We start from the raw sequence: 9,572 nt of genomic DNA, 5'->3' as shown, positions 1-9,572 counted from the left end.
ACCTATAACCCTCCGAATGGATCTGAGGTTACCCTCTGGGATGGGGTAGGCCGCCGAAGCATCATCGAAGAGTAGGCTCCCATCTTGAATGATCAGATATTCACGTCAGATCGATACGTTTGGGGACTTTCTGCTGCACCAAATTCCTCGAAACGGGTCTCTATCGGGCTCTATTTTCCCGGCTGGCAAAGGTAGTCCGTTCTTTATTTTATTTTTTTCAGACCCATTTCGAGGGCCCCAAAAAAAACTGCCGGTGCTCAGACTCTGCCTCTGCCCACTTAAAGCCCTGGCGGTTGCTGCTCGTTTAGGAAACCTGTCTGTGACATTTTGCACTACTGCAGTGAGAGCTCAGTTTCCTCACTCAGTAGTAGTCACGGCATGACGTCCAAGGCACGACGGCATGACGTCATGCCAGGTGAGCTTTGTTGGAGGAAGGGAAATCCTTTAAGAGAGCCATTTTCTCTCAGGATTTCCCTTCTCTCCTCTCTTTCCAGCGCAGAAGCAACGTCGTGGTGGTGCCAGCGCGGGACCTTTACCATCGCAGGAGCAACGTCGTCGATGATAAAAAACTGAAGAGGCAGAGGCCCCCAGGCAGCCTGCTCCAACACGACCTACCCGACCATCACTTGATGAATTTGCGCCGTGTTTAGAACTGGAGAGGTCGGGAAATTCATTTCAGCATTTTTCACCTGTGAAGCCCCATCCTTGATGGGTAAGTGCAGTGGGTTATCCCCACAGTTTGATTATAATCGGTTTTTTGTTTCAGCTTACATAACGTGTAGATTCTAGTCACAAACTTGCATCTTTGTTTTTTATGCGTGTTTTGTTATTGACAGCCAAGTGCCTCCTGGCAAGGGACTGTACTCTGCAACGAATTATTTTGTCACTTTTAGTTACTTGATGCTTATCTTTGACTCTGAGATGTATATTATCCAAAGGGTACGTCGAAAAAGTGTACAGTTTTAGTTGGGAGAAAGTCACGGGGGGGATTAAAGGGACTGTACAGGTGGTTGGGGCCTGCATCTGGGCTGGAGAGGTGGGGAGGGCCTGTATCCGTGCTGTAGAGGTGGTGAGGGCCTGTATCTGTGCTGTAGAGGTGGTGAAGGCCTGTATCTGTGCTGTAGAGGTGGGGAGGGCCTGTATCTGTGCTGTAGAGGTGGGGAGGGCCGGTGTCTGTGCTGGAGGTGTGGTGGGGGCCTGTATCTGTGCTTTAGAGGTGGTGCGGGCCTGTATCAGTGCTGTAGAGATGGTGGGGGCCTGTATCTGTGCTGGAGAGGTGGCGAGGGCCTGCATCTGGGCTGGAGAGGTGGGGAGGGCCTGTATCTGTGCTGTAGAGGTGGGGAGGGCCGGTGTCTGTGCTGGAGGTGTGGTGGGGGCCTGTATCTGTGCTTTAGAGGTGGTGCGGGCCTGTATCAGTGCTGTAGAGATGGTGGGGGCCTGGATATGTGCTGTAGAGGTGGTGGGGGCCTGCATATGTGCTGTAGAGGTGGTGGGGTCCTGCATCTGTGCTGTAGAGGTGGTGGGGGCCTGCATATGTGCTGCAGAGGTGGTGGGGGCCTGCATATGTGCTGGAGAGGTGGTGGGGGCCTGGATATGTGCGGGAGGGGGCATGGGGGCCTGTGTCTGTGCTGTAGAATTGGTGAGGGCCTGGATATGTATAGGAGAGGGGAGGGAGGGCCTGTGTCTGTGCTGGAGGGGTGGGGAGGGCCTGTATCCGTGCTATAGAGGTGGTGAGGGCCTGTATCTGTGCTGGAGAGGTGGCGAGGGCCTGCATCTGGGCTGGAGAGGTGGGGAGGGCCTGTATCTGTGCTGTAGAGGTGGGGAGGGCCGGTGTCTGTGCTGGAGGTGTGGTGGGGGCCTGTATCTGTGCTTTAGAGGTGGTGCGGGCCTGTATCAGTGCTGTAGAGATGGTGGGGGCCTGGATATGTGCTGTAGAGGTGGTGGGGGCCTGCATATGTGCTGTAGAGGTGGTGGGGGCCTGCATCTGTGCTGTAGAGGTGGTGGGGGCCTGCATATGTGCTGCAGAGGTGGTGGGGGCCTGCATATGTGCTGGAGAGGTGGTGGGGGCCTGGATATGTGCGGGAGGGGGGATGGGGGCCTGTGTCTGTGCTGTAGAATTGGTGAGGGCCTGGATATGTATAGGAGAGGGGAGGGAGGGCCTGTGTCTGTGCTGGGGGGTGGTGAGGGCCTGTGTCTGTACTGGAGAGGTGGTGAGGGCCTGTATCTGTGCTGTAGAGGTGGTGAGGGCCTGTATCTGTGCTGTATCGATGGCGTGGGTCTGTATCTGTGCTGGAGAGGTGGCGAGGGCCTGTATCTGTGCTGGAGAGGTGGTGAGGGCCTGTATCTGTGCTGGAGAGGTGGGGAGGGCCTGTATCTGTGCTGGAGAGGTGGCGAGGGCCTGTATCTGTGCTGGAGAGGTGGGGAGGGCCTGTGTCTGTGCTAGAGGGGTGGGGAGGGCCTGTATCCATGCTGTAGAAGTGGTGAGGGCCTGTATCTGTGCTGTAGAGGTGGCGAGGGCCTGTATCTGTGCTATAGAGGTGGCGAGGGCCTGTATCTGTGCTGGAGATGTGGGGAGGGCCTGTATCTGTGCTGGAGAGGTGGGGAGGGCCTGTGTCTGTGCTGGAGGAGTGGGGAGGGCCTGTATCCGTGCTGTAGAGGAGGTGAGGGCCTGTATCTGTGCTGGAGAGGTGGGGAGGGCCTGTGTCTGTGCTGGAGGGGTGGGGAGGGCCTGTATCCGCGCTGTAGAGGTGTTGAGGGCCTGTATCTGTGCTGTAGAGGTGGTGAGGGCCTGTATCTGTGCTGTAGAGGTGGGAAGGGCCTGTGTCTGTGCTGGAGGGGTGGGGAGGGCCTGTGTCTGTGCTGGAGGGGTGGGGAGGGCCTGTATCTGTGCTGTAGAGGTGGTGAGGGCCTGTATCTGTGCTGTAGAGGTGGGGAGGGCCTGTGTCTGTGCTGGAGGGGTGGGGAGGGCCTGTGTCTGTGCCGGAGGGGTGGGGAGGGCCTGTATCCATGCTGTAAAGGTGGGGAGGGCCTGTGCCTGTGCTGGAGGGGTGGGGAGGGCCTGTATCCGTGCTGTAGAGGTGGTGAGGGCCTGCATATGTGCTCTAGAGGTGGTGGCGGCCTGCATATGTGCTGTAGAGGTGGTGGGGGCCAGCATCTGTGCTGTAGAGGTGGTGGGGGCCTGCATATGTGCTGGAGAGGTGGTGGGGGCCTGGATATGTGCAGGAGGGGGGATGGGGGCCTGTGTCTGTGCTGTAGAATTGGTGAGGGCCTGGATATGTATAGGAGAGGGGAGGGAGGGCCTATGTCTGTGCTGGGGGGGTGGTGAGGGCCTGTGTCTGTACTGGAGAGGTGGTGAGGGCCTGTATCTGTGCTGTAGAGGTGGTGAGGGCCTGTATCTGTGCTGTATCGATGGCGTGGGCCTGTATCTGTGCTGGAGAGGTGGCGAGGGCCTGTATCTGTGCTGGAGAGGTGGTGAGGGCCTGTATCTGTGCTGGAGAGGTGGGGAGGGCCTGTGTCTGTGCTAGAGGGGTGGGGAGGGCCTGTATCCATGCTGTAGAAGTGGTGAGGGCCTGTATCTGTGCTGTAGAGGTGGCGAGGGCCTGTATCTGTGCTGTAGAGGTGGCGAGGGCCTGTTTCTGTGCTGGAGAGGTGGGGAGGGCCTGTGTCTGTGCTGGAGGGGTGGGGAGGGCCTGTATCCGTGCTGTAGAGGTGGTGAGGGCCTGTATCTGTGCTGGAGAGGTGGGGAGGGCCTGTATCTGTGCTGGAGAGGTGGGGAGGGCCTGTATCTGTGCTGGAGAGGTGGCGAGGGCCTGTGTCTGTGCTGGAGGGGTGCGGAGGGCCTGTATACGTGCTGTAGAGGTGGTGAGGGCCTGTATCTGTGCTGGAGAGGTGGCGAGGGCCTGTATCTGTGCTTGAGAGGTGGCGAGGGCCTGTATCTGTGCTGGAGAGGTGGGGAGGGCCTGTGTCTGTGCTGGAGGGGTGCGGAGGGCCTGTATCTGTGCTGTAGAGGTGGTGAGGGCCTGTATCTGTGCTGGAGAGGTGGTGAGGGCCTATGTCTGTGCTGTAGAGGTGGTGAGGGCCTGTATCTGTGCTGGAGAGGTGGCGAGGGCCTATGTCTTTGCTGGAGGGGTGGGGAGGGATTGCGTCTGTACTGGAGAACTAAGTAATGTTCTGATTTGTTACCTTTGCCTCAAATTGTAAAGCGCTCTGGTATCCTTCGGGATCAAGTTTGTGCTATTTAAACTTTATAAATTAATTTAAAAAAAAATCCTGTGAGCAGCAGGTCACCCTAACAGGGCCATACATCCTGCTCAGTTTATCAAGAGGGCAGTTCCCAGGCAGTTGGAGAGCTGAAGGCCATGCACATCCATCATTGTTATTTTGCTGAGAGGGCACAGATAGCAGTCGGATTGCCCTGTAGTTTTTTGAATTTGATGTCCTCTCTGAGCCATGTCTGGCAGTAAAAGGGGGTTTTAGCATTGTACAAACTTCAGCAAAACTCAGAACTTAGATCAAGGTTTATGTTGAGCCAGAGATCCACTGTATATTTCCCAAAGATTTCTTAATGCTTACATTTAATGGCGCACCTTCCAGCGCGCCCATTCCTGGCAACCCAGATGGTAATTAGGACATTTTTGCTTTCCAGTCTGCCATTGGCATGGTTAGGTGTCTGCCTGTCTGAAGAGCCATGCTTGTTGGATAGCCATGTGTGCCTGTGACCTTCAAGTGCTTTGTGTACTCTGGGGATCAAGGGCAAGTAACCTGTCCTGTGAAAAGTAGGGAGAGATTTCTCCCCATATCTTGCCATATATGGTTGATCTTTCCTACATCCTTTAACCATCAAACCACCAAACGTTAGAGTGCTGCCACAAATTATTTTCTCTTTTGTAGAGCTGGTAGGCTTGCTAGTTAGCGCCCCAAAGGCTTTCCATGATTCAGAGTAAGGTCCGATGACTATCGTGTAGTGAACATGCCCCTCTGAAAAAGACTGTTGCAGAAATTTCCGTAAATCCTTCAGCTTCGAGTTGGTAAGATATTAAAATGTGTACCACTGTTTTCACAACTGAAACTTTTTCTATTTTGTAAGAAATATGAAATGTCCATTCACTACACATTCTGCTGGAGTGTTCTTGAGAGCCTGCCTGGTTAATGCATTTTGTTCGGGTTCAGACTCCTGCCCACAGCAGCGTTCCACCATCATAGCTGAAGAAAGGAATGGATTTGCTGATGTTGCTTCAAGCGACATCTCCTTCCAAGGTGTTCTGGCTGCAGACCACCTGAGACACATCTTTAGGTTCTGAGGTGGTAGAGTTAATCCTATCAAGAGAGCTGTGGTGGCTGCAATGTGGCAGATTGATGTCAGTGCCTCAGGATATTCATTATACTGTGCAGTGATATACAAATATACAAGGATGGCAATGCCTAGGAGTGTTCTTTATATTGTTCAGTGAGGTAGGAAGAGAGCAGTGCCTACGGGTACTCTTTATTCCATGCAGTGACGCAGTATGATGGCAGTGCCTCTGGATATTTATTCCATGCAGTGATGCAGTAGTCTATTCCTGCTTTGTGGGTTTGTTCTGTGGGTTTAGTATTGTTTGTGTTCTGGGGTAGGGTGCTACTCGCCGAAAAAGCAATTCAACACCTTGGGGGTAGCAAGTGCTATATAAATGTATACCTTTTCCCTCTCAATCCAAATGACTAACACATCCACCACTCAAATCATATTTCACTATACTAATTTGCCACTAATCCTTTATGGATTTCGTAGTAGCATGCTACTCGCCGAAAAAGAGATGCAACGCCTCATCAGGGGTAGTAAGTGTGACATAAATCAAAATACTATACATTGGGCCTTAGCAGGGAGTATGTATGTGAGAGGACTGTGCAGGCAGTGTGTATGTTATGTTATGTTACAGCCACACTTTTTGAGCGCACGGCTACCCCAAAGGGTGTCCCGGCGCTTTAGCAAAGAGGCCTGAAAAAAAAACCAGAAAACCCAGAGGCGGATACACTATAGACGCACTGATAATACAGAAAAGAGGACGGTCTTCAACTCCCTCCTAAAGGCCAGAAGGTTATTAGCCTTACGTAGAGAAAGAGGGAGCTCATTCCAGAATCGAGCTGCCATATACTGAAAAGACCGACCTCCCATCCGCACTCGTTTGACCACAGGCACCTCCACTTTAGCCAAATCAGCTGATCTCAATTTCCTCCGTGGAACATAGAAAGCAATGCGCTTCCTGAGGTAATCGGGGCCAGTAGAGTGGAGGGCTTTAAACGCCAGCGTGAGAATTTTGAACCTGATTCTGCTGGGCATTGGTAGCCAATGAAACCTGACCCGCAGCAAGGAGGCGCTGACTCTCCTCGGTAGGCCAAAAATTGCTCTGGCCGCCGAGTTTTGGACAATTTGCAATCTGGACACAAGATATTTAGGCAGTCCTGCAAAAAGTGCGTTTGCATAGTCCAGACGCGATCCGTGTACCGGCATCCATGTGTGAGGCAGCGAACAAGTCCAGTGTATGCAAATCAGGAAGGAGTAAGTAGACTGGAGTAAAGTTCATACAGATGAACCAGTGCCATCTTAAGGACTTTTGGAGACCCGGGGAAGACGTATTTTGGGATCTCCAGATCAGGAAAACCTTACAACTTCACTGCACAATGAGAGATACTTTCAGGAACAGCACAAAATGAAGAGTACCATCTGCCTGCCAAATGGCACTTCAATTAAACATTGTTGATCACTGGCGTAAACTATTCAATTTTTGTTGCAGATAAGAGGCTCAATATTCTATTTTCGTGAAGGAAGGCCTTATCACCTGGAAACCAAAATCAGCAGAGGAAACCAGCAGAGCAAGATTTTCTTTTCTTTTTCAGATATACCAGTCCAGCCTCCAAGAAGGAAGTTCTACATTTACCATGGCTACTAGTAGCTTATCTGCTTCTGCTCTGAAGCGCAAGTCTATGCAGTCTTCAATGATTGACTTCCTACCGTCACTGAAGCGCCAGCGTGTTACAGGGGAGTCTTGTCCAGTGCAACCAACTAGTGATGAAGCTAGTAAAACCCAGCAAGAGTCTGACAGGGACAGTTCACCATTAGAAAAACTTCAACGTGTGCCAGAGAAAGAAACTGTCAAACTCCCTGACTGCTGGAACACTAAACAGTGGTATTACTTTCAGGAGGAATATAAATGGTTGTATCTTAAGTCAGGCAATATTGGATGTTCTTCCTGTAAACGGGCTAAATCAACAGGTCTTTCAGTGCACAATAACACCCAAAGGCATGCGCGTAAGTAAAGTGTGGGCAGATGGCGAGGTTGGTCCTTCCGGTGACGGAAAAGCTTTCAGGCAGAAACAGCTCAGGAAGAAGATTATGGAGCATAAGGCGAACGCTGGTCACTTGGCAGCTGAGGACATTCTTACAGCTCAGCAGAAAAATACATTGGTGGTGGTAGTACACGAATGTAATGCAAAACATATGGAGAGCACATGCAGGGTATTTGACACTGCCTACTACTTGGCAAAAAAAGATCGCCCTTTCACTGACCACCCTGATCTAATTCTCCTTCAGGCAAAGAATGGCAGCGCAATGGGACGTGTTTTGCACAGCAATGTGACTGCAACTGAAATAATAAAACACATTGCATTGGAAATGCAACAAAGATTGGTCTGTTATATCAGACAACACAAACCAAAGATCACAGTATTAATTGATGAGAGCACTTCTATTAGCAATGCTTCTACCTTGATCATCTACCTCCGTGGCATTTTTAGAAATGAAAGTACCCCAGTGACCATCTATTTCGGCCTCCTGGAGCTGGCAGAAACTAATGCTATTGGCGTAAAGACCGCTCTCCTAAACTACTTTGAAAAAGTTGGACTCACAAAAAGTCTGCTTCATGATATCTTGATTGCGGTATGTATTGATGGAGCAGCAGTTATGTTTGGAAAAAAAGGAGGAGTAGTAGCATTGTTGAAATCAGAATTTCCAAATCTTGTACTGACATGGCACTGTTTGGCTCACAGACTAGAACTTGCTGTGGCAGATACAGTTGATGAGGCTGCAGGGGTCAATCACTTCAAGATTTTCATGGACTCATTGTATGCATACAGCATGTCACCCAAAAACCAGAGAGAGTTAAATTCTGCCGCCAGCGAGCTATGTGTACAGCTTCAGAAGATAGGGAAAATGCTTGGTACTAGATGGGTAGAATCAAGTTACGGATCTGTGAAAGCTGTTTGGAACTGCTTCCCTGCCTTGTGCAAACATTTTGAGAATGCTTCTAAAGACCCATCCAGACCCATAAGAGACCGGAGTAATTATGAAGGTCTCTTGAAGAAGCTTACATCCTACTCTTTTATCAGAGATTTGGGGGTAATGTGTGATGCACTTCAAGAGCTCAAAGACTTATCACTCTCCTTACAGAAGAGGGATATTACTTTAATTGTTAATGCCCACAGACTTTTGGTTAGTCAAGTACGCATATTTATAGCAATGAAGGACTCCCCAGGGGAGTTTGCTTCTGCGGCTCAGAGAGCAGTGGACGAGGGCAAATTCAAGAATGTTCCTCTTTCCCATGGTAGAAGCAACTCTGTTGCCCTTAATCAAAATCAGTTTAACCAAACCCTGTCTGTAAATATAAATAAACGATGTGCCCCGGATTCTGAGAAAGAACTTATAGCCAGCTTCAGTGTGCTAGATGCAAGCAACTTGCCTTCTGTTGATGAATGTATTCTTTATGGGGAAACAGATATCCAGAAACTGTGTTCAGAGTTTCAGCTGCCAGCAAGAGATACTATCCAAGCTTTTAGACTTTTCAAAGATTTTGGCGGAAAGAGAACCCCTGAAGCATTAAAAAAGTGAGTAGTTTGCATGGAAACCCTGCCAGCAAGTAATGCGGATTGCGAGAGAGGTTTCAGCGCAATGAACTTAATTGCTTGTCCAACAAGGGCCGCTCTTCTTGTAGAGACCATTTCTTCATGCCTATGGGTAAAACTCAATGGTCCTCCATTTGAAACATTTGACGCAAAGCTGTATGTGAAGAGTTGGCTTGCAAAAGGTAGAAGGTCCGCTGAAGAAAATTGTTGTGAGAAACCCCAGCAAAATAATCACACTGAATATCTTCAAGGGTTTTGGGGAATCCTGCAATAGATTTCTAAGTAATATAAATAATTTTTACATGTTTTTTTAAAGTGTTTGGTATTTGTATGGCTTATACTTAATAAATATACTTTTTCGCCTATTTTATTATCCTTTGCTGGATGCGACTTCATGATTTTCTTAAGCACACAATGCTAGTTATCTTGATTTAGACCACGCCCCTACTCGGATAGACCATGCGCCTACTCGGATAGGCCACACCCCTTTAAGAGAGTAGCCACGCCCCTTTTAGAGCACCCCCAGTTTTTTTTCCTATTTAAAGCCCTGGGAGAGACATTTCTGCGGACACCCGTGTGTCTGTCAATATACAGCAGACATGAAGGAGTTCACGGCCTCCTGAAAAACAGTCCAAAGGAAGAAATTATGTGTGTGTCTTATTCTTTAACCCATTGACCGCGGCGCGAATTGCGCTGCG

The 9,572-nt window shown here is 50.0% G+C and overlaps 1 protein-coding gene and 1 pseudogene across 1 annotated transcript in view; both read left to right on the top strand.

Annotated features, from left to right (window-relative positions):
* The first annotated feature begins 407 nt into the window (after positions 1-407).
* LOC144752361 (butyrophilin subfamily 2 member A2-like) overlaps positions 408-9,572 on the top strand; it is a 613,785-nt gene continuing 604,620 nt past the window's right edge. The window contains exon 1 of the mRNA XM_078640296.1: positions 408-712. The gene's annotated coding sequence lies outside the window, so the exon portion shown is untranslated. The remainder of the gene's footprint in view (positions 713-9,572) is intronic.
* On the top strand, positions 6,916-9,148 carry LOC144752362 (E3 SUMO-protein ligase KIAA1586-like; annotated as a pseudogene).

The sequence above is a fragment of the Lissotriton helveticus genome, chromosome 5_1, assembly GCF_964261635.1.
Source record: "Lissotriton helveticus chromosome 5_1, aLisHel1.1, whole genome shotgun sequence".
NCBI lineage: Eukaryota > Metazoa > Chordata > Amphibia > Caudata > Salamandridae > Lissotriton > Lissotriton helveticus.
This window is presented reverse-complemented; position numbering and strand designations above follow the sequence as displayed.